Raw genomic sequence first — 20,592 nt, 5'->3', positions numbered from 1 at the left:
ATAATGTTTCAAGAATTTTCTTTTCCAGATGGACAAGGGGCAAAGCAGCACAAGATTTTCCCTTTCAAACCCTGGGTGCCAAAAGTAAAGCACTTAAAACTCTTAGCCTCAGGCTGAATGGATGCTTCCCCCCTATCATTCTTCCCTTTTCCACTGAATCTCAAGTTATTTTCCTTTTTAATAAACTATGATGAGTCGGGGCTAAGTCTCTATATATTTTTATTGCTAGTAGTCGAATATTGGAAGTGTGGAAATTCTAACCAGCAGGTGTAGCTGTAGAGGACAAAGTTTAGCTGAGGAAGGTTTTACCCACCTCTAACTTAAACTAAGAGGAACTGACTCCTCCCAGACCCCATTTGTATCCTCTCACTGAATTGGCTTTAAGAATGGTTTTCCTTCTCGTCCCTGCCTCTGCTTCCTTCTGTCTTCTAACATCAGAGAAAGCCATCTGGGACTCCCATGTTCAAAGAGACCTGGTTCTGGCTACCAACAATGACTTGCTTAGCCTCGGGCCAAAGAAAAACCCTAGATCCAGTATAAATTCTATGGGGGGCGGGGAGTGTATAAAATTACTGACAAACAACGTATAGTATATAGGTCATAACATGTAGGCCCAAAGCCCTCTAGGGAGGAGACTGATCCTGGTTGTCTGGACAAAGGTGCAATTCCCCTATTCTTTGTCTTGATCATAATTCTGTGCATTCAAATTATACATTGGCTTTCACCATTTCCACCTTGGATGAAAACAAAAAATATAAGAAAGCATGGATGGAAAAGCGGTTTAAAGGGATAGAAAAAAAGATGTATACACATACATATACACACACACGTATACACACACTATACATATGTGTGTGTACAATTCATATATACATACCTGTGCATATATACTATAAAGCCTACTATATATGCATATATTTAAATACATAATGTATTCCACAATAAATTCAAAACTTATATTCTACCTGAGTATAAAAGGGTATATACACATACCTATACCTTTTAGCACACACAGGCACAAGGAAAGTTGAAAAGATCTAAAACCTTTTGATATTTCCCCAAAGTTCTTTCTTAAAGGAAGACTACTTCTCAGCTTGACTCTTAAGAGCATCCAGCAATAAAAAACAAACTTCAACTGTCTAATGCCTACCATCAATCTCCATATTGCTACTGACTCCTAGGTTCCCTTTGGCAACCTTTTGTCCCTGTCTCTTTGACTGACACTCTTATAGAGCAATTAAAAATCCCACATCAAAAGAAAATTCTGTCTTCCAATTCATGGTCTTCCATAGCTCAGGCCCTTCCATATCTAAGAAAGACTACAAATCTACAAACTTCGGTATCCTTAGAGAGGTCCTGAACCTGCTCATAAAGCAACCAGTCTGAAATTTATCCAAATAAACCATTCATTACACTGCAATGAATCAATTTAGCAGAATGTAAAGGCTATAAGTGAAGGAGCTGTAGAAAAGGGTTCCCTTTTCTATTTAGAATAGCAATAGCAGAAGCAATAGCAGGAAAGAGAAAAAGGAAATATGGAAAAAGTGGACTATGATGGGATGAAGTTTTGGCATCACATTCCATTACATTTTTCGAGGTTTTCTTGAGTGAAGCTGTGGTTCTCTGAAGAATGTCTCAAGGCAGAAAGATGTCTCCCTTTCCTGAATGCCTTTTTAACAGGGTACAAGGGAGGGTGTTATTCATGACAAAGGGCAAAAAATGGCATGAGACATTTTATCAGAAACAGAAAGGCCTGCCTGGTGGAATACTACATAACTGACAGTTGGAGTGGCTTGTTTGCCTCTGACTTCCCTGATGTTTCAACTTCTCATGGTCTCTGGAATGAAATTGACTCTCCAAGGGAAACCTTCAAGTAGAAGGGCTTCCTCAGTTTCCAAAGCTACTTCTCAGATAGGTGTTAGATTTTTGTAAGTTATTAAAGATTCCCTAAGGAATTCCCTGAGGACTGATTACTGTTTCTTTTTCTTCTCTAGTAGTGTTGCTATCCTATCTTGCCCACTCCAAGACAACACAAACTTAGTCTGGTCCAGTACTCAGTTATCTTTATTATGTTACATAGGTCTCACAGAACAAACAATACACTGATTAGTCAAAACTTAGGGAAGCAGTCTTCCATTGATCAGTAAGCTTACAGGTCTACAGCCAGATTGTTTCAACTTTGCTTTCCTTCCCAACCCTTGGTGGGAGGGGAGGGGCAAAGGGGAGGGAGAGGGTATAATTTCTTTTTTCTAACTAATTCACCCTTCCTTTTCTCACAAAACACATTAGAATATTTAAAACTTTCCTCCAACACACAAATATGGTTTGTCTATTTTTCTAGCAACATTTACTCACCAAAAATCTCATCTTTACATTTTTTCACATCTACTTACCAATTTAAGTTTTCTCATCAATCCACAGATACTGTGAGATGGAGATTTTGTCAGAATCTCAATCCTATTATTAAACAAAAAGTTGGGAAGTGTTTTAAACATCTATTTTTCTGGTATTATTTAGTCACATAACATTCCTATTAAATAAAGTCCTTGTTTGATCTCCAACAACTTCAAGATACAGAATTGTAAGGAAATTGGTATCTCTCATACAAATATTCCCTTTGGGATATTTTCCCCCCACTTTCAGCATCTTACCTCAGGGTTACCAATGTGTTCAGACTGTACCAGGACTTATTAGAATTCCACTTTGAAGTTATCTTACCTCAGACTCCTCCCCTCTGCCATCCTTCCACCATTCCTATATTATCTCTCCTATTAATCCTTACTTCTTTCCAGTCTTATTATCAATTCAATTTATTAAACATTTAGTCTCTACTATGAGCAAGATATGTTATTGGGAAATACAATGAAAAATAATGACAACAACTAACAGTACCTACTCTTAAGGAGCTATATTCTTGGAGGGAAAGGGGAGAGAAATCTTAGGATCTTGTTCTCTGTAGGATGGTCAATCTGATAGACTAATTCTTCTACTATGTGTGCTAATGGGTAATCTACTACATGTCTTAAAACTGTTAGAAAAACCACAAAGCAATTCAACAGTAATTAGATATAGACCACCACCTTATAATATATACCACAATAAAGTCAAAATTGATATGCTAGATTATTCCATTAAAAAAGGAATAAGAACAGGTGTTTTTGTAACTACAGCAGAGGAAGAATTTTTAATGAAACAAAGAATATAAATAATCACTAAAAAGAGCATTATTTTGATTACATGAAGCAGATAGGTTTTTGTACAAACAAAATCAATGCAGCTAGGATAAGAAAACTGATTAGTAAAAAAACATATATCAAATATGTATGACATTCAAGATATATAGAGAATTAACATAAATATGCAAGACCAATAGCTAGCAATAGCTAACAAAGCAGATGCTCATTTATCTGATAATGGCTAAATCAGTTATGGTGCATGAATATAATGGAATATTAAAAGAAATGATGAATGTAAAGAATTCAGAAAAGCATGGAAAAGCTTCTATGAACCAATACAAAGTGAAGTAAACAGAAGTGGGAAAAATACTAGATCACATGACTACATAAATGTAAATGGAAAGAACAAAAAAGGAAACCAAATACTGTGTAATTCTAATGACCAAACATGGCACTAGAGGACTTTTTTTTAAAGTGTCTTTCACCCTTCTTTGCAGAAGATCTGTGGATGTGGGATACTGCATGTACTATACTGTCAGATACAGATGATATGTTGTTTGGTTTTGCTAAACTTTTTTCTTTCTTTTGAAATCTGTGTCTGGCATATAGTTGACAATAAATTCTTTATTGATTGGTTGATTTGTTACAAAATATAGCTCCCTGGTCAGGGGAGAGGGAATATATTTATAAATGAAGGTGATATGATAAAGTCTATATGAAAAGATTTTTAAAAGAAATTTAATGTCTTAAGTTAAAGGACTGCCTCTAAAGATAAAAATATAAAAGAGTGGCAGACCAAGAGACTCTTTGGGGACAAGTTGTCTATAGCTATATGACTCCATTTTAAAAGACACTAAACAGCTACTTCAAAGAAAATTTCACTAAAGATGTCATTTTGGCTAAATGGGTGTAAAATTCTTAATATGTGCCAAAGAAGACTAGACACTGAGAGCTCTGAATTTTTTGAAACCTGAGACCAAGTTGAACAAATAGATGAAGAAGACTGACTGGCAACCTGAAGTCAAACCTTAAGGTGAATAACACATTTTGAGTAATTAACACTTATTCAAGACCAATCTTATGCATATTTTCACAGGATAAAATGGGAGACAGTGTATCTAGAAAAAAATGTATAAAATGTTAACAAAACACATGGCTCATTACCCCCCCAAGGGATTTATGAAAAGAATAAAACTTTCTGGTCAAAAAGGAGAAAAGGGATTAGCAGACATCCTCAGAGCACACGATAAATAGGTGAAAATGCTCTAGAACTACTTTTGAATCATTAAAACTTCACTTTACAAAGCACTGGTGAAGGCTAATACTAAGTATATTCCACTGGATTTGTCAATTATAATCAAAAATGGTTACTCTCTAGAAAGAGTCTATGAAATGACTAAAATACAAGAATGGAATCAAAAGACTCTATTGTTGATTTCCACACTAACTGAACTAACAACATTTCAGCAAAGAAGAACCAAAGGGCTGAAACATCTGGGCTTGGAGATCTCATTGTTGCCAGGAATTATACAAAGGTTATCCTTAAAGATCCTGCACTTAATGCTGAATGCTTATATAATGGGAGACTGATGAAGACTCGGTCTTTACAGTCCTATACAGTATGCCTTCCCTGGTCTAACCCCTTGTGAAGGTCTGATGAGTTTGCTTGTAAGCACGCAAAATGGTGAGGCTCTTCCCTCTTTTTGAGAGATGGTGCAGGTATCTTCTATTTCTTGTTGGCAGTTATAAGTACAGTTATTTAAAAATCTTTTAATTGACTACTCAGTCAGAATTAAGAGTGCATATAGAAGGTTAAAGCAGACACTCTCTGGCTTTCTTTCTTGGCAAATTTGGAAGAGAAGGAATTGCTGTGGACCTCCAGGAAAAGAAAGAATATAGGGCCCTATTTCCCACATGGCTTCTATGTGTCCATGAACATTTAGCACCTCTGTTTCTTTTATCTCTTCACATTTATTCTTTCCTGACCATGAGTGAATGAGTATCTAGCACAGGTAGGGAATCTGCAGCCTCAAGGCCACATGTGACCCTCTAGGACCTCAAGTGTAGCCCTTTGACTGAATCCAAACTTCACAGAACAAATCCCCTTAATAAAAAGATTTGTTCCATAAAACTTGGACTCAGTCAAAAGATCACACCCAAGAATCTAGAAGGCCACATGGTTCCTCGCCCCTGCAGTATTAGACACTGAAAGGACAAAACTGTGACTTTGTGAGCTTTGAAAGAAGCATTAAAATTCTCCTCAGCAAACAGAGCTGGCAATAGTGGAAGCTGAGTCTGGTAAGGAGCAAGCACTCTGAAGCAGCCTTCTTGACTCAGTCCAACAATGCAACCACCTGCAGTCAGAAGAAACCAAGCCCTGCCAGCAAGAGAGTAATTTGACTATCAGCCATTCCACAGGGACTCTTCAAAGGCAAAAATGGGCTCCAAAGACTGGGAAGTATACCCCTTCTTGGGCAGGGGTAGAGCAACTACTTTACATTTGAACTTTACTCTTCCCTGAAACCAACGAGGTTAGCAGAAGGGAGAGCATGTTCCAATTTATGGGATATAGTTGTATCCAGGCCCTTCCTTCTATGTCTTCTCAAGAATTATCCATTTGTATAGCCTAAAGAGCATTAACTGGATAATGAATATCAGGGAGATGCTAACTGTTTAAGTGATACAAGAGGAAACACACCAGATGGGAACTTGTAAGTAATAATATTAGAAGTCACAATTTTTCTGTTACTCCTAGAACATTGAGGAGGAAAGTAGTAGTTACCTTCTGGGGGATCCAACTTGGTAATTCAACTATGAGTTAGAGAGTGAGCCCTAACATTATGCACCAAATTTCCCTGTTCTTTGTAAACCAACAGATGGTAAATGCAAAACAGACTACAAATACAAACCACGAAACATCCTTGAGAATTCACCAAATGAATTATACTGGAACTAGTGTTTCATTATAGATAAAAATGTTGCCCATAACTGCCTAGTCACAATATTATTCCACAAAAATTTAAGAACTACATTTTAAATAAATGTTACCATACTAAATACTCATAATATACAAACTAGATGGAATGAAAAAGTTTTCAAAATATAGAGATGTAGCAGAGGAAATTAATACCATATGGGAATTTGTCAAGTTACATATTACCCTTGTTGTCCTGTCTGCTACCAGAGTTATTCCAAACATAGCCAAGTGTTTGTGAGGTTCATTCAAGGGGAAAAAACCTCACCTGTTGAGCTTCTGCAGGAGGAAGGAACAGAAATTTCACTCCCTTTCCTCTAGTATTCACCCTTGGAGCATGGTCAGATCTATTCATTCCTCTTCTCCTCTCACCAGGTATACTATCTGTTTTCTGGTCCCTACCTTCCCTAACTCCATCTGTTTGGAGAAATTTGTCTCTATCTCTCTGTCTCTTGACTCTGTCTCTCTGTGTCTTTCTGTATCTTTCTGTCTCTCTCTGTTTCTCTCTATGTGTCTGTCTGTCTCTGTGTGTCTCTGTGTGTCTCTCCCTCCCTGCCTTCCTCCCTCTCCAGTTTTTAGCAGTAGCTTCAAGGTCATCAGCTTATATGTGAAAAGGGTATCTGGGGGGAAAGAACCAATTCTTTGGTGAAGGAGACTAAGGAAGATGCCTGCATCAATCATGCCTATCAGCCTGCTCCAGGCTCCAGGGAAGAGTTGATGGGTTTTGTAGTGAGATGACTATTTCTAAGGGACTCTGAGAAGAGAGGCAAATGGTGGCCTGGAGTATTCAAGCGTAAAGGATCTACATCTCTTTACTTGTGCTACAGGCTCTTCCACTGTGTTTGCCAAAGAACTATACCTAGGAATTATTGTGCCTGAGGCAAATTCAGTTGAGCATAAGGGGGGAAGTGTTGATGCAGAAGATAGTCTGATCATGGGTGGAGTCATGCCAGGAAGAAGATTAGCCTGTTTATCACCCAGTCGGACACTATTTAGGGATTTGAGGGAATGGGAAGCCTTAGGAAAAAAAGCATTATTGAGGCAGAATCCTGAGAATGATGGCTCCAGGGGCTGTTGTGCTATACAGAGCCTTCTAGAGGTCTGTGAGACATGGTGACCACAGATATCATAGAGAAGAAATGTGCCCTTCCATTGTGGATGTTGGTACCACTGGGCAAAGCCCCATTCATTTCATGGTGGTTGTGCTCCTGTTTTTCTACTGTTGTGAATGTTACTGGAAAGACCAGGGAGTCCTGCATTATATCTGTGATATTTATAACAGCATTCTGCTTGTGTATAAGTTATATTTAATAGATTTAGAGAACTCTAAAGAGTTACTCTTTTGCCTTATCATGCTATGGAAGTGACCCTAGGTTTTTAATGGCTGTGTGAATTAAAGTTATAGCAGGTCCTACCGAGCTGGAAAAGATTTGAAAATGAGTCTAGTCATCAGAGCTAAAACTAACAGTTTTTGCATCCAGAACAAACTATGCAAAACAGACCCTAAATTCACTCGGTAGGGGAGGGCATGGTGGTGGGAGAAATTCCAGGAAACTGTAAGGGTGCCCCTAGAGAGGGTGTGTGGAGGAAGGGGAACATGATCTGAACCTCCCATCACAAGGAATTTCTGTTAGCTTCCTTTTTAAACTAAGAATGTTTACAAACTAGGTGCTAAGCTGCAGATGAACTGCTGCTAGCACCCTCTAAATTTTAGTGCTGTTTAGCAAATACTTGGTTGTTATACCTAGTTACAGCTCTGATGGTGATGGCCAGGTGTGCCTGGTTCCAAGACCAACCTAACTTGTTCAGGGAACTAATCATCAGGTTGACCACATGTAGGAACTTTCTCAGCCACAGCAACTTTTGAAAAGCATATAGTGATTTGTAGAGGAGTTAAGAAAACCTATATCAGTTAAATTATAAGTCATTGAATTATTATATCTTAAAAATATAGCATATATCTGAATGAGTATATCAACAAGAGAGCAAGCATTTATTAAGTCCTTGTCATGTACCATGTGCCAGCTATATGAATCATGACAATAAAGGAGGCATGAACAATTTTCACCTCCTAATTTAAGGGGGAGTGGTTAAAATAGTAGGATTTATCAGAACTTTATGTCTGTTCTATTTTCAATGACTGAAGGGAAATGAAGCAGTGAATGGAGCTGTGGACTCGGAGGGATCTCAGAACCATTGTATTTAGAGTGGCAAGGGACCTTTGATAGTATGCAATCCAACCTCTCTCCTTCTAAAGATGAGAAAATTAAGGGAAGGGATATTGGTACTTTGTAGTGGGGGAAACGAGGAGGATACATATATTGAATGCCTGCACAAAATACTACTACAACCACTGCTACTGCTACTACTACTGCTGCTGCTGCTACTACTACTACTACTACTACTACTACTACTACTACTACTACTACTACTACTACTACTACTACTACTACTACTTTGAAAGAAAGGAAGGAAGCAAGGAAAGAAGAAAGGAAGGAAGGGAAGAAGGAAGGGAGGAAGGAAGGAAGAAAGGATGGAAAGAAAGAAAAAAGAAAGAAAAGGAAGGAAAAGGAGACCAGCTAGCATTAACATAACATCTTAAGGATGTGCAAAGTGCTTTATATGTGTTAATTCTTAAGATATGCAAAGTGCTTTACTTGTGTTAATTCAATTGATTTTTACAACTCTGAGTTAGTTGCTTTTATTATTATCTCCATTTTACAGATGAAAAACCTGATGCTGAGAGAGGTTAAGTGATTTGCCCAGGCTCACATACCTTATTTACCTTATCCAGTGCATCACGGAAATGCCTAATTGTTATAAATAGAAGTTGATTCAGATGATGTATCATGCTCTAACTTTAGAGTTTTATGTTTAGAGGGAAATCTCAACATGATTCTCTATATAAGTTAAATTGTGATTTCTGAACTTTTAAAGAATGAGTTATGACAAATCCAGAGCAGTATGGTAACTTTACCTTTTCACTGGATTCCAAACATACATACACATCACTCAATATAAAATTTTGGTAAGGTCTACTGAGATTGTAGCTTATCATTCCATACCATCACCTTCAAAATTAGCTTTAATAATAAGGGGGAAAAAAGTACTTTGCTAATATATTTTCTATTTTTTCCCTGGCCAGAAAACAAGAAATTTTCATTTGGAAAGATGAATTATTTTGGACAGACACATACTGTTTTCTATACCTGTGTGATACAGTAATAAGAGTCTTGCCTTTTAAAAAAAATTACTTGAGGGATCTGGGATTCAGGACGGCTTAGGTTTAAAAGACTGGTATGCAGTGAACCAGCCAGCTGCAGTTCTTGGGGAGGGGAAAGAAAATAGGGGAAAAAACACCCTAATTTTGGGAAAGTGCAATAGAGCATGTTAAGGTGTGTGGTGCTGAGCCAAAGACAGAAAAAAATGTTTCACTGCAACCGCAAAACCAGTCATATGTTATTACTTACGATATGGTTGACAATGCCTGGCACAGGGCATGAAAAAATAATTTCAAATGGATTTGGCATCCCTCTATGTTAACAGGAAACTGTATGTTCTTTGATTCCGTTGATTGGCTTCCTGCTGAAGGCCATCTATGACAGAGCCAGGAGTACACAAGGACCATTGTCCAATGTTCATTTTCCTCTTAACCTCTGGCTTCTGGCATGGGAAACACGCAGCCCTTATTTGTGTGATCAGGACTCGGCAGAGGCTTTGTAGGTACATGTTAAAGACTGAAAAGCTGGCTGTAAATTTTGTGTTTAGCAGGTTGGTGAAGGAGGAGGAATGCAGGGAAATGCATGAATATATGCATACACAAACAATCTGAGATGAAACATGATTCATTCAGCATCAAATAAATAGCATAGACTGGTGAACAACTAAAGTCTTCTACCAGTAACTGGATTGTAGTCTTCTGGGAGAAGAAATACTGAGACTAGTTGGCACAAATATATGACTATTACTCTTTATATCTAGAGCTCTGGGGCAGGAGTTTGCAAACTTTTTAAAACCGTTTTTTTTAGCCAAGAAAAAAGTCATCTCGTTCTACCCCCCTCATGTCACATACTTTTCATAAAATAATCTGGGCAAATAATTTTCTCATTTCATGCCTCACTAAAATAAAATTAAGAATTTATAGTTTTTATGAAACAGTATATAACAAAAAATAATATAAAAACAATGGAAATAATTTTGAGTTTCCACCACACATCTATCGATTGGTAAAGATGATAAAAGAAGGTGATGGGCTTTGGAGGAGTTATGGAAATTCATGTCCACTGGTGCATGGTTGATGAAGCTGGTCCAACCATTCTGGGGAACAATCAGGAATTTTCCCAAAAGGTTATTAAAATGTGCATAACTTTTGATATAGTTATAACACTATGAGGGCTGAACACCACAGAAATCAAAGACAAGAAACAGAATCTATGGGTGCAAAAATGTTTATAACATCTCTTTGGTATCCCCAAACTAGAAATTAAGGGGATATCCTCCTCCTAGGGAATGGCTAAACAAATCATGATGCATTATTATAATGAAATATTATTATGCCATAAGAAATAATGAAAGGAACAGCTTCAGAAGAAAATGGGACTACAAATTCATGCAAAATGAAGTTAGCAAAACTAGGAGAGCAATTTATACAATAATGAAACTATGAACAAAATATACATTTCGTTACATACAAATATACATACAAAACATTTATAATAGAAAGCCTTGAAAGACCAGAATTTTGATTGACACAATATGATAAACCAAGTTCAAAAGAATGTAGATGTTCTCTGCCACTTACTTCCTAACAGAAAATGAATGAATATGGAAAAAAAGCATTTATTAAACACTCATTTGGTATAAAACACTGTACTAAATAATGGAGATACATAGAAAAGCAAGATAATCCCTGCTCTCAAGGAGCTCATATTGTAATAGGGAAGACAAACCTAAGAAAAGTTTCAGCACCAAGTTGGATGGAAAGGTCCTACGGTCCTTAAAGAACATTGGAAAATCAAATGGCAATACCTCTTCTTTAATGCCATTCACACTGATAAAATCAGATCTTTGTCTGAGTTTGAAGCATTTGACAATGTCAAGAACTTGGGTGGCAAGGACTTTCTTTTCTAGGTCTTCCATGGCTATGGCATCTGCAGAAGCAATTGGCAGGTTACATCTCCACAGGAGTTTCTTCCCAGGATGAGGGCACTGGGCTACAAGCACTCCTATTCCAATGGCTCTTAGACTCAGGATCCCAGACTGTGTCCAACGGAGTCCAAAGGAAAATAATGGTCAAAGTGGTGGTGGTGATGGTTGTACTTGCCTGGAATATGATGCTGTTTCTTTTCTCTCTGTCAGGGTACCTTGCAGCTTAGACTAGGCTACCTTGCCTGCATGTGAGTGGTGATTATTTGGTGGGGATGACTGGCCCGATCTCCACTGGAGTTTCTACCCTGGATGGTATCTCTGAGGGATAGATGGGATGCAAGACAGGTTGTCTGGGAAGTGTTGCCACTTCCAAGGCTTCTGGGCTGGTGTGTTGGGGGCAGGTGGTTAATAGTGTTGCTGGTTGTGATAAGGAAGATGGGCTCCACAAGAATCTCTCCCCTCAATTGACTGAAGCTAAGGGGTTGACAGAGAGGTGATGAACTTAAAATGCAACAAGAGACATAGCTTTTTGGACATGACCAATGCAGTTGATTCATTTTACTAGACTCTGAGTGCTTTACTTTGAGGATTTTTTTTTAAATTTGCTCAGTGAGAAAGAGTGGTAGAGACATTTAAAAATAAAATATAATAGGACTTTTAAAAAAGCATTTCTAATACTTTATTTTTATAATTACATGCAAAACAATCTTTAACATTTGTTTTTTAAAATTTTTTGAGTTCAAATTCTCTCCCTTCTTCCTTCCCTCCCCTTTTCTCCCCTCTCACTGAGAAGGCAAGCAATTTGAAATAGGTTATACATGTGCAGTCATGTAAAATATATTTCTGCATTAGTAATATTGTGAAAGAAAACACAGACCAAAAAAAGCCCCAAGAAAAAGTTTTTAAAAAGTATGCTTCAACCTGCATCCAGACTCCATAAGTTCTTTCTCCAGAGGTGATCATTTTTTTTTTCATCATAAATCCATTAGAACTGTCTTAGATCATTGTATTACTGAGAATAGCTTAGATCACGGTTGATCATTGTACAATATTGCTGTTACTAGGGACACTGTTCTCCTGGTTTTGCTCATTTCACTTTACATCATTTCATACAAATCTGGGTTTTTCTGGGAGCATTCTCTCAGTTTCTAATTCTTTGCCACCACAAAAAGAGCTGCTATAAATATTTTTGTACACATCTGTCCTTTTCCTTTTTGTTTTTTATCTCTTTGGGATACAGACCTGGCAGTGACTCTGCTTGGTCAAAGGGCATGCATGGTTTTATAGCCCTTTGGGCAGAATTCCATAAGGCTCTCCAGAATTGTTGCTTCAGTTCACCACTCCAACAGTGCTTTGGTGTCTCAATTGTCCCACATTCCCTCTAGCATTTGCCATTTTCCTTTTCTGTCATGTTAGCCAATCTGATGGGCGTGAGACATGTCAGAAGTGTTTAAATTTGCATTTCTCTAATCAATAGTAATTTAGAGCATTTTTCTTGCTTCGATTTCTCCATCTGAAAATAGACTGTTCATATCCTCTGACCATTTATTGATTAGGAAAGAACAGGACTTTCAAATGGAGTGATATGCTATGAATTAAGTATATGACTATGAAGTGACATTTCATAAATAATTGAAAACTCATGTAATTATTGCTTATTTAAATTAGTGAATATAAATAAATTATGAAGTTATTCTTAGAAAAAGAGAATTGTTCATGTTTATAACATAAAATCTTAAAGGAACAATAAAATAATGTAAAATAAGGTAAATAATGGTGGTTCTCTATTGCCATGGGATAATGGGAGTATAGCACCATAAATTTAGGCATAGAGGGAATTTTTCAGTCACATAATGCAACTTCCTCATTTTGCAGTTGAGAAAAAGAATCAAAAAGAGGTAAAGTGATTTGCTTAAAGTTACAGAGGTAGTAAATAGCACATAAGGAAATGAAAACAAGCCGTCTAATACTAAATCAAATACTCCTTACACTTCACTCCATTGACTCCAAAAGGTGAATGAGAAAACATAATAGTGCCAGGGATCCCTTCAAATCTTTAAACCTCCCAACAAGGATGTAGGAGATATACCCAGGGTGGAGAAGAAATATGGGATTTCTGTCCAAAAACCTACTTTATCTCAGGTAGAGATGGAAGGCCTGGGCCTAAGGCATGGCAGGAGCTGTAACTGAGACTATCTAATAGTTTTAACCATTGATTCTCAACCTCCTCTGTCTAGAGAAGTGAGTCCCACAGTTTGGGAAACTCTGATTCAGTATTTGCTTATGATTATTAATTAATAAACGGGCAGCTTTTGGTGCATTGGATGGAGCACCAGTGCAGGAGTCAGGAGGACCTGAGTTCAAATCTCACCTCAGACACTTGACACTCACTAGCTGTGTGACCTTGGGCAAGTCACTTAACCGCAATTGCCTCATACGGGGTCATCTCCAGTCATCCTGATGAATATCTGATCACTGGATTCAGATGGCTATGGAGGAGAAGTGAGGCTGGTGACCTGCACAGCCCTCCCTCCCTCAAAACAAAATCAAGTGCAGTCATGTCATCATTTCTCTGATAGCATGGTCTTCTTCAGCAACGGACAAACACACACACACACACACACACACACACAGAGTGTCAAAGCAGGACTCAGAGGGACCTGAGTTCAAATCTTGGACCTAGACACTTACTAGCTGTGTGACCCTGGACAAGTCATTTAGCCCTATTTGACATAGTTTCTGCATCTGCAAAACAAGCTGGAGAAGCAAATGGCAAAACACTCCAGTATCTTTTCCAAGAAAACCCCAAATGGGGTGACGAAGAGTCAGACACAACTGAAAAACAACTAAATGGCAACAGCATGAATAATGCACATTTATTAAGGAGCTGCTATTTGTCAAGTACTTTGCTATTTAGAAGAAAAACATTTGATCTGAGTTTTGGGAAACTATACACAATTTCAGTAAACTAATTGAAAAAAATCACCGCATTAATTTGATATAGGACAGAATGGTTTAACCTAAACCCAAGAAAATAATTTCCAAGTATTTTTGATTCAGAGGGCAGCAGACACAAGATAAATGTGTGACCAAACTTCTAAGGATGTCCTCCAAACAGTGTGTTGTCTGCCATAGCCACCAACTAAAGGATCAAAGAAATGCTTCTCTTTCAACTGAAACCTTGATACTAAACCTCACCTTATGGCTCTGTTCCACTCCTTCAGAGTGAGTCTCCAGTACATTGTATGTAAAGAATATCAAGAAAGACTTTATGCATACCATGCTTCATGAGTCTGATTCCATTATGGTAGTCATTCTCCCACTGACACAGACTGCCCTACCTCTTCCCCCTGGCAGACATAAGTACTGTAGCCAAGAATGAAGTTTTGTGAACTTACTTAAGCAGATACTCAGATTTCTGGGCCATAATAAAAGGCAAGGCCAAACAAGTACCAAGGATGCCCAAACTTAAACTGGAAAACAGGTAACCCATTCCCAGATTGCAACAGGAGAAAGGGTCCTATCAGTATATGAGAAGACCAGTGACCAGGCAGCATACGTCCAAGCTACAGAATGGCTAGGGCATCTGTATGTGGAAAACAATGTATCTGGGGTCTTCCATGAAGTCTGTTACCAGGCAAATTTACAGCATCTGGTTGGGACCTCCCAGAGCTACAGAAATGGAGGCAAACAATTACAGATGCAAACTTATGTGAGGAGATTGAGAAAGGTCCAAAACTGAAATCTAACTCAAACCACCATGTTACTGAGATCAAACCCAGGAATTCCTGCAAAGGGCAATTCCTAGTTTTAGTTACTACATCTGGAGCCAAGTAGGGGTTGCCCTTACCACCTAAAAGTAGGGGAGAAAGCACAGTCTGACCAAGGACAAAACCTCAATCCAGAAATTGAGTCAAGACATGAGTAAACAGAAGAAAGTGCAAAACATGATAAAGAAATACTGTAGACTGAGAAACCCAAGATATGAACACAAAAGAAGAGAGTAACTCCACAAGAAATCTACATAACCCTTCGGGAAAAAAAAGGAAGTCTTGATCAAAATGACTACATGAGTACTTGAAAAAAATGGAAGAGGAAATAGAAAATATAATGTTAAAAGAAAGGACAGCTAGGGAGAGAAGAATGGTGAGGACAATTAATAACGTAGTAATAAACCTAAGAAATGAACTTCCTAAAAATTGGAATGGGCCAAATAGAAAGTAATAATTCTTTGAGAAAACAAAATATATTAAAAACAAAATCAAAATATGAGAGGAAAACATGTAAGACATAAAACATCAAAAAAAAGAGTGACCTAGAAAACAGGTCAAGAAGAGATAATCTAAAGAATCATTATGCTGCCTGAAGATAGCATGCTACCCCATCCCCAGAAAAAAGTCTGGCTATCATATTTCAAGAAACTATATATAATAACTGACTGGGTCTATTAGATTCAAGTAAAAGAGAAAATAGAAAGAATCCACTGGCCACTTCCTGAAATAAAAATCAAAATGAAAATGCTCAGGCATGTTATAGTAAAAATCCAGAGCTCCTAGGTCAAAGAAAAATACTGCAAGCTGCCATGAAGAAAGAGTTCAAGTATCAAAGAAGCAGAATAAAGATGATACAAGACTTGGTACTTTTCATTCTAAAGAAAAAAGATCTAGTATAGTATTCTAAATATAGTATTGAAATATATTATTCCAAAAGGCAAAAGATAGAGGCTTGCAACCAATAATAGCTTAAATCACAAGATTTAATAACAGACCCGTAGGGTAAAATAGACCTAAATAAGAATAGTGGAATTTTAAGCCTTCCTGATGAAAAGACCAGGGTTAAGTAGAAGTTTTGCAGTGTAAATATTGGAGTTGAGAAACCACAAAAGCAGATGAATTTGGACATTTGAAAGGAACTATATAGTGATGAAATACTTACATTCTCATAAGGAAAGATTAAAGACATGTCCCTCCAGAATCCAAATTCTTTAAGAGTCATAGAGGAAATTCAATACAGTAAACAGAAGGCATTGGGGTGCTTTTCTTCTGCTTTGATGTGGAAATCAGTTGATCATTTATTAAATGCCTACTGTATGCCAGGCACTGTGCTAGGTGCTGGGGATGTAAATGCAGAGAATGAAACAATGTCTACCCTTGGGTAGATTACATTCTAATGAAGATGAAGATGAAGATGAAGAGGAATACCTTTTCTTCTTTTTCTTTTTTTTTAAATGTATTTATTTATTTTAAATTTTCAACACTCATTTACACAAAATTTTGAGTTTCAAATTTTCTCCCCATCCCTCCCCTGCCCCCACCCCAAAACACCAAGTATTCTGATTACCCCTACCAATCTGTCCTCCCTTCTAACATTCCTCCCTTCCTTTATCCCCATCTTCTCTCTTGTTCTGTAGGGCAATATAAATTTCTATATCCTATTACCTGTATTTCTTATTTCCCAGTTGTATGCAAGAAAAATACTCAACATTTGTTCCTAAAACTTTGAGTTCCAACTTCTCTTCCTTCCTCCCTCCCCACCCATTTCCACTGAGGAGGCAAGCAATTCAATATAGGCTATATATGTGTAGTTTTGCAAATGACTTCCATAATAGCCATGTTGTGTAAGACTAACTATATTTCTCTCCATCCTATTATGCCCCCCATTTATCCTATTCTCTTTTTTGACCTTGTCCCTCCCCAAGAGTGTTGAATTCTAATTGCTCCCTCCTCCCATTTGCCCTCCCTTCCATCATCCCCTTTCTCCCCTACTTTCCTGTATTGTAAGATAGGCTTTCATTCCTAATTGAGTGTGCATTTTATTCCTTCCTTGAGCCAAATGTGATGAGAGTAAGCTTCACTTCTTCCCTCTCACCTTCCCACTTTTCCCCTCCGTCAAAAAGTATTTTTCTTGCTTCTTTTATAAGAGATAATTTGCCCCATTCCATTTCTCCCTTTCTCTTCCCAATATATTCCTCTCTCACCCCTTAATTTTATTATATTAGGTATGAGCCCTTCCTATTCAACTCACCTTGTGCTCTCTGTCTCTCTGTCTCTGTCTCTCTGTCTCTGTGTGTGTGTGTGTGTGTGCACATGCACGTGCACATAATCCCACCAACTACCCAGATACTGAGAAAAGTTTCAAGAGTTACAAATATTGTCTTTCCATGTAGGAATATAAACAGTTCAACTTTAGTAAGTCCCTTATGATTTCTCTTTCCTGTTTATCTTTTTATGCTTCTCTTGATTCTTGTGTTTGAAAGTCAAATTTTCTTTTCAGCTCTGGTCTTTTCAGCAAGAATGCTTGAAAGTCCCCTATTTCATTGAAAGACTATTTTTCCCTTGAAGTATTATACTCAGTTTTGCTGCAAAGGTGATTCTTGGTTTTAATCCTAGTTCTGGAATATCATATTCCCCACCCTTCGATCCCTTAATGTAGAAGATGCTAGATCTTGTGTTATTCTGATTGTATTTCCACAATACTCAAATTATTTCTTTCTGGCTGCTTGGAATATTTTCTCCTTGACCTGGGAACTCTAGAATTTGGCTACAATGTCCTAAGAGTTTCTTTTTTCGCATCTCTTTTGGGAGTGATTAGTGGATTCTTTCAATATTTATTTTACCCTCTAGTTCTACAATATCAGGGCAGTTTTCTTTGATAATTTCATGAAAGGTGATGTCTAGGCTCTTTTTTTGATTATGGCTTCCAGGTAGTCCCATAATTTTTAAATTGTCTCTCCTGGATCAATTTTCCAGGTCAGTCATTTTTCCAATGAGATATTTTATATTATTTTTCATTTTTTCATTCTTTTGGTTTTGTTTTGTGATTTCTTGGTTTCTCATGAAGTCATTAGCTTCCATCCATTCTAATTTTTAAAGAACTCTTTTCTTCAGTGAACTTTTGAAACTCCTTTTCCATTTGGCTAATTCTGCTTTTTAAGGCATTCTTCTCCTCATTGGCTTTTTGAACCTCTTTTGCCAATTGAGTTAGCTTGTTTTTAAAGGCATTATTTTCTTCAGCATTTTTTTTGGGTCTCCTTTAGCAAGGTGTTGACCTGCTTTTCATGCTTTTCTTGCATCTCTCTCATTTCTCTTCCCAATTTTTCCTCCACTTCTCTTACTTGATTTTCACAATCCTTTTTGAGCTCTTCCATGGCCTGGGACCTATGGATATTTATTTTGAATGTTTGGGATACAGAAGCCTTGACTTCTGTGTCTTTCCCTGATGTTAAGCATTGTTCTTCCTTATCCAAAAGGATGGGAGAAGATACCTGTTCGCCAAGAAAGTAACCTTTTATAGTCTTATTTTTTTCCCTTTTTGGGTCATTATCCTAACTAGTTACTTGACTTTTGGGTTCTTTGTCAAGAGTAAGGTATATTTTGTGGACCTTTAAGATCTCAGTTTCTCCAAGGTGGCACAATCAAGCCTATACACTGGTCTGGGAGCAACCAGAAACTTTTGTGCCCAGAATCTGGGAGTAGTAGAAGTTTCATCTGCACAACCACCTCACTTTCAGTTCCACTGAGCAAGCACTGGTGGGGCTGAGATTCAAATCAGCTGCTCAATTCCCCCAGGGGCTTTAGGTGGGAGTGGGGCTGCCACTCAGTGTGAGATTCAGATTGGCTGCTCAGTTTCCCCAGGGGCTTTACAATGAGGCCTCCAAGAGCCACTGCCACCCTCTGAGGCCTCTGCCACTGCCTGGGGCTGGAGCTATGGGGAGACTCCTGCTCCCTTCTCAGCCAGCTGAAAAAGCCTTCTCACTGACCTTTGGCACATGTGGGTTGAGGAATCTGCACTGCTGCTGGGGATTCTGTTCCTAATGCCTACTCATCCTACTCCTCCTGGTGCCACGAGGCCAAGAATGGATTGGGCTCCACTCTATGTCCAGTGCGACAGACCTTTCTCATTGGCCTTCCAGGTCACCCTGGGCTGGAAATCTCCTCCCCTCTGTTGTTCAGTGCCTTCTGCTGCTCTAGAATTTGTTCAGAGTCTTTCTTTAAAGGTATTTAATGGATTGTGGGGGAAGAGTTCGAGTATGTGCATCTTTCTACTCTACCATCTTGTCTCTGCCCCCTTTGATGATCTTAAGAGAAGAAATAAAAGGGAAATAAAAGGGAACATATTTGGGAAGAAAGGAAAAGGAAGGATGATGAGATGAAGAATATACAAACATGAAGGAAGGAATATTTATTATATATAAACATAGAAGAATCTCTAGCATTTCCTTCCTCCACCCTCCTCCAAGGGAGACTTTGATTACTACTAAGAAAGGAAAGAGGATGTTGGAACCAAAAGCTAGCTACTCTGCTCTGCTCAGAGAAAGACTGGAATTATGACTATCTGCTCCATTAACTATTTGTCTAATGTTAAAGATAAATTCCTAATCACTTTTTCTTAATAAGAAAGAATAGCCAAATACCTTATATTCAAGGTCTGACTTCCTTCCTACCAAATTCCAGTTCCACAGTGAACATGTAAATAGCAAAGAAATCCATTTATTCAAGTCAATAGTAAAACAGAAATCAGTGCAAGTATATGTGTGAGAATGCATCCCAGATAATACAGATTAAGTGAATTCTCTGTTTGGGAGTGAGATAACTCATCTGAACCTAGAAAGAAAGCGCCAGATTTCACTCAAGAAGAAAATTCCCCTAGTATCTACCATAGGAAGCTGGGGATAAGGCAATGATAGAGACTGTTGGATAGTCAGGAAGACTCATCTTCCTAAGTTCAAATCTGGCCTCAGACACTTACTAGCTGTGTGACCCTGGGCAAGTCAATGAATCTTGTTTGTCTCAGTTTTCTCATCTGTATAATGATCTGGAGGAGGAAATGGCAAACCTCTCTGGTATCTCTGCCAAGAAAACCCCAAATGGGGCCAAGAATTGTTGAACACAACTGAAAACAACTAAACAACAACAGAGACTGTTCACTTTTCTACATGTCAGTTTCTTCCCAGAGTCTCTCTGTCCCTTCAGTGACCAGAAGAGAGACAGGAATTATGGATATTCTTTCTCACAGCTGGAAGCCAAAAGAGCTTGGAAATTCTTCTCTACTGCTCTCATCAATTTACAACCATTTCATGGAGACATGGAACACTGAAGAATCCATCTCCATCAATAAGAAGAGAGTCCCATACAATTGTTCCTTCAAATCAAAGCTTCCATAATTATAACAAAAGAGTCAGTAAATTGTACGTACCGCTTGAACACCGTCAACAAGGTCAAAGTCGAAAAGACCCATATGTACAAAAATATTTACAAGGACTATTTTTGTTATGGGTAGCATTTCTATCAACTG

This window comes from Notamacropus eugenii, chromosome 1 (assembly GCF_028372415.1).
Source record: "Notamacropus eugenii isolate mMacEug1 chromosome 1, mMacEug1.pri_v2, whole genome shotgun sequence".
Classification (NCBI taxonomy): domain Eukaryota; kingdom Metazoa; phylum Chordata; class Mammalia; order Diprotodontia; family Macropodidae; genus Notamacropus; species Notamacropus eugenii.
The sequence above is the reverse complement of the archived record's forward strand: the minus strand, read 5'-3'. Positions refer to the sequence as shown.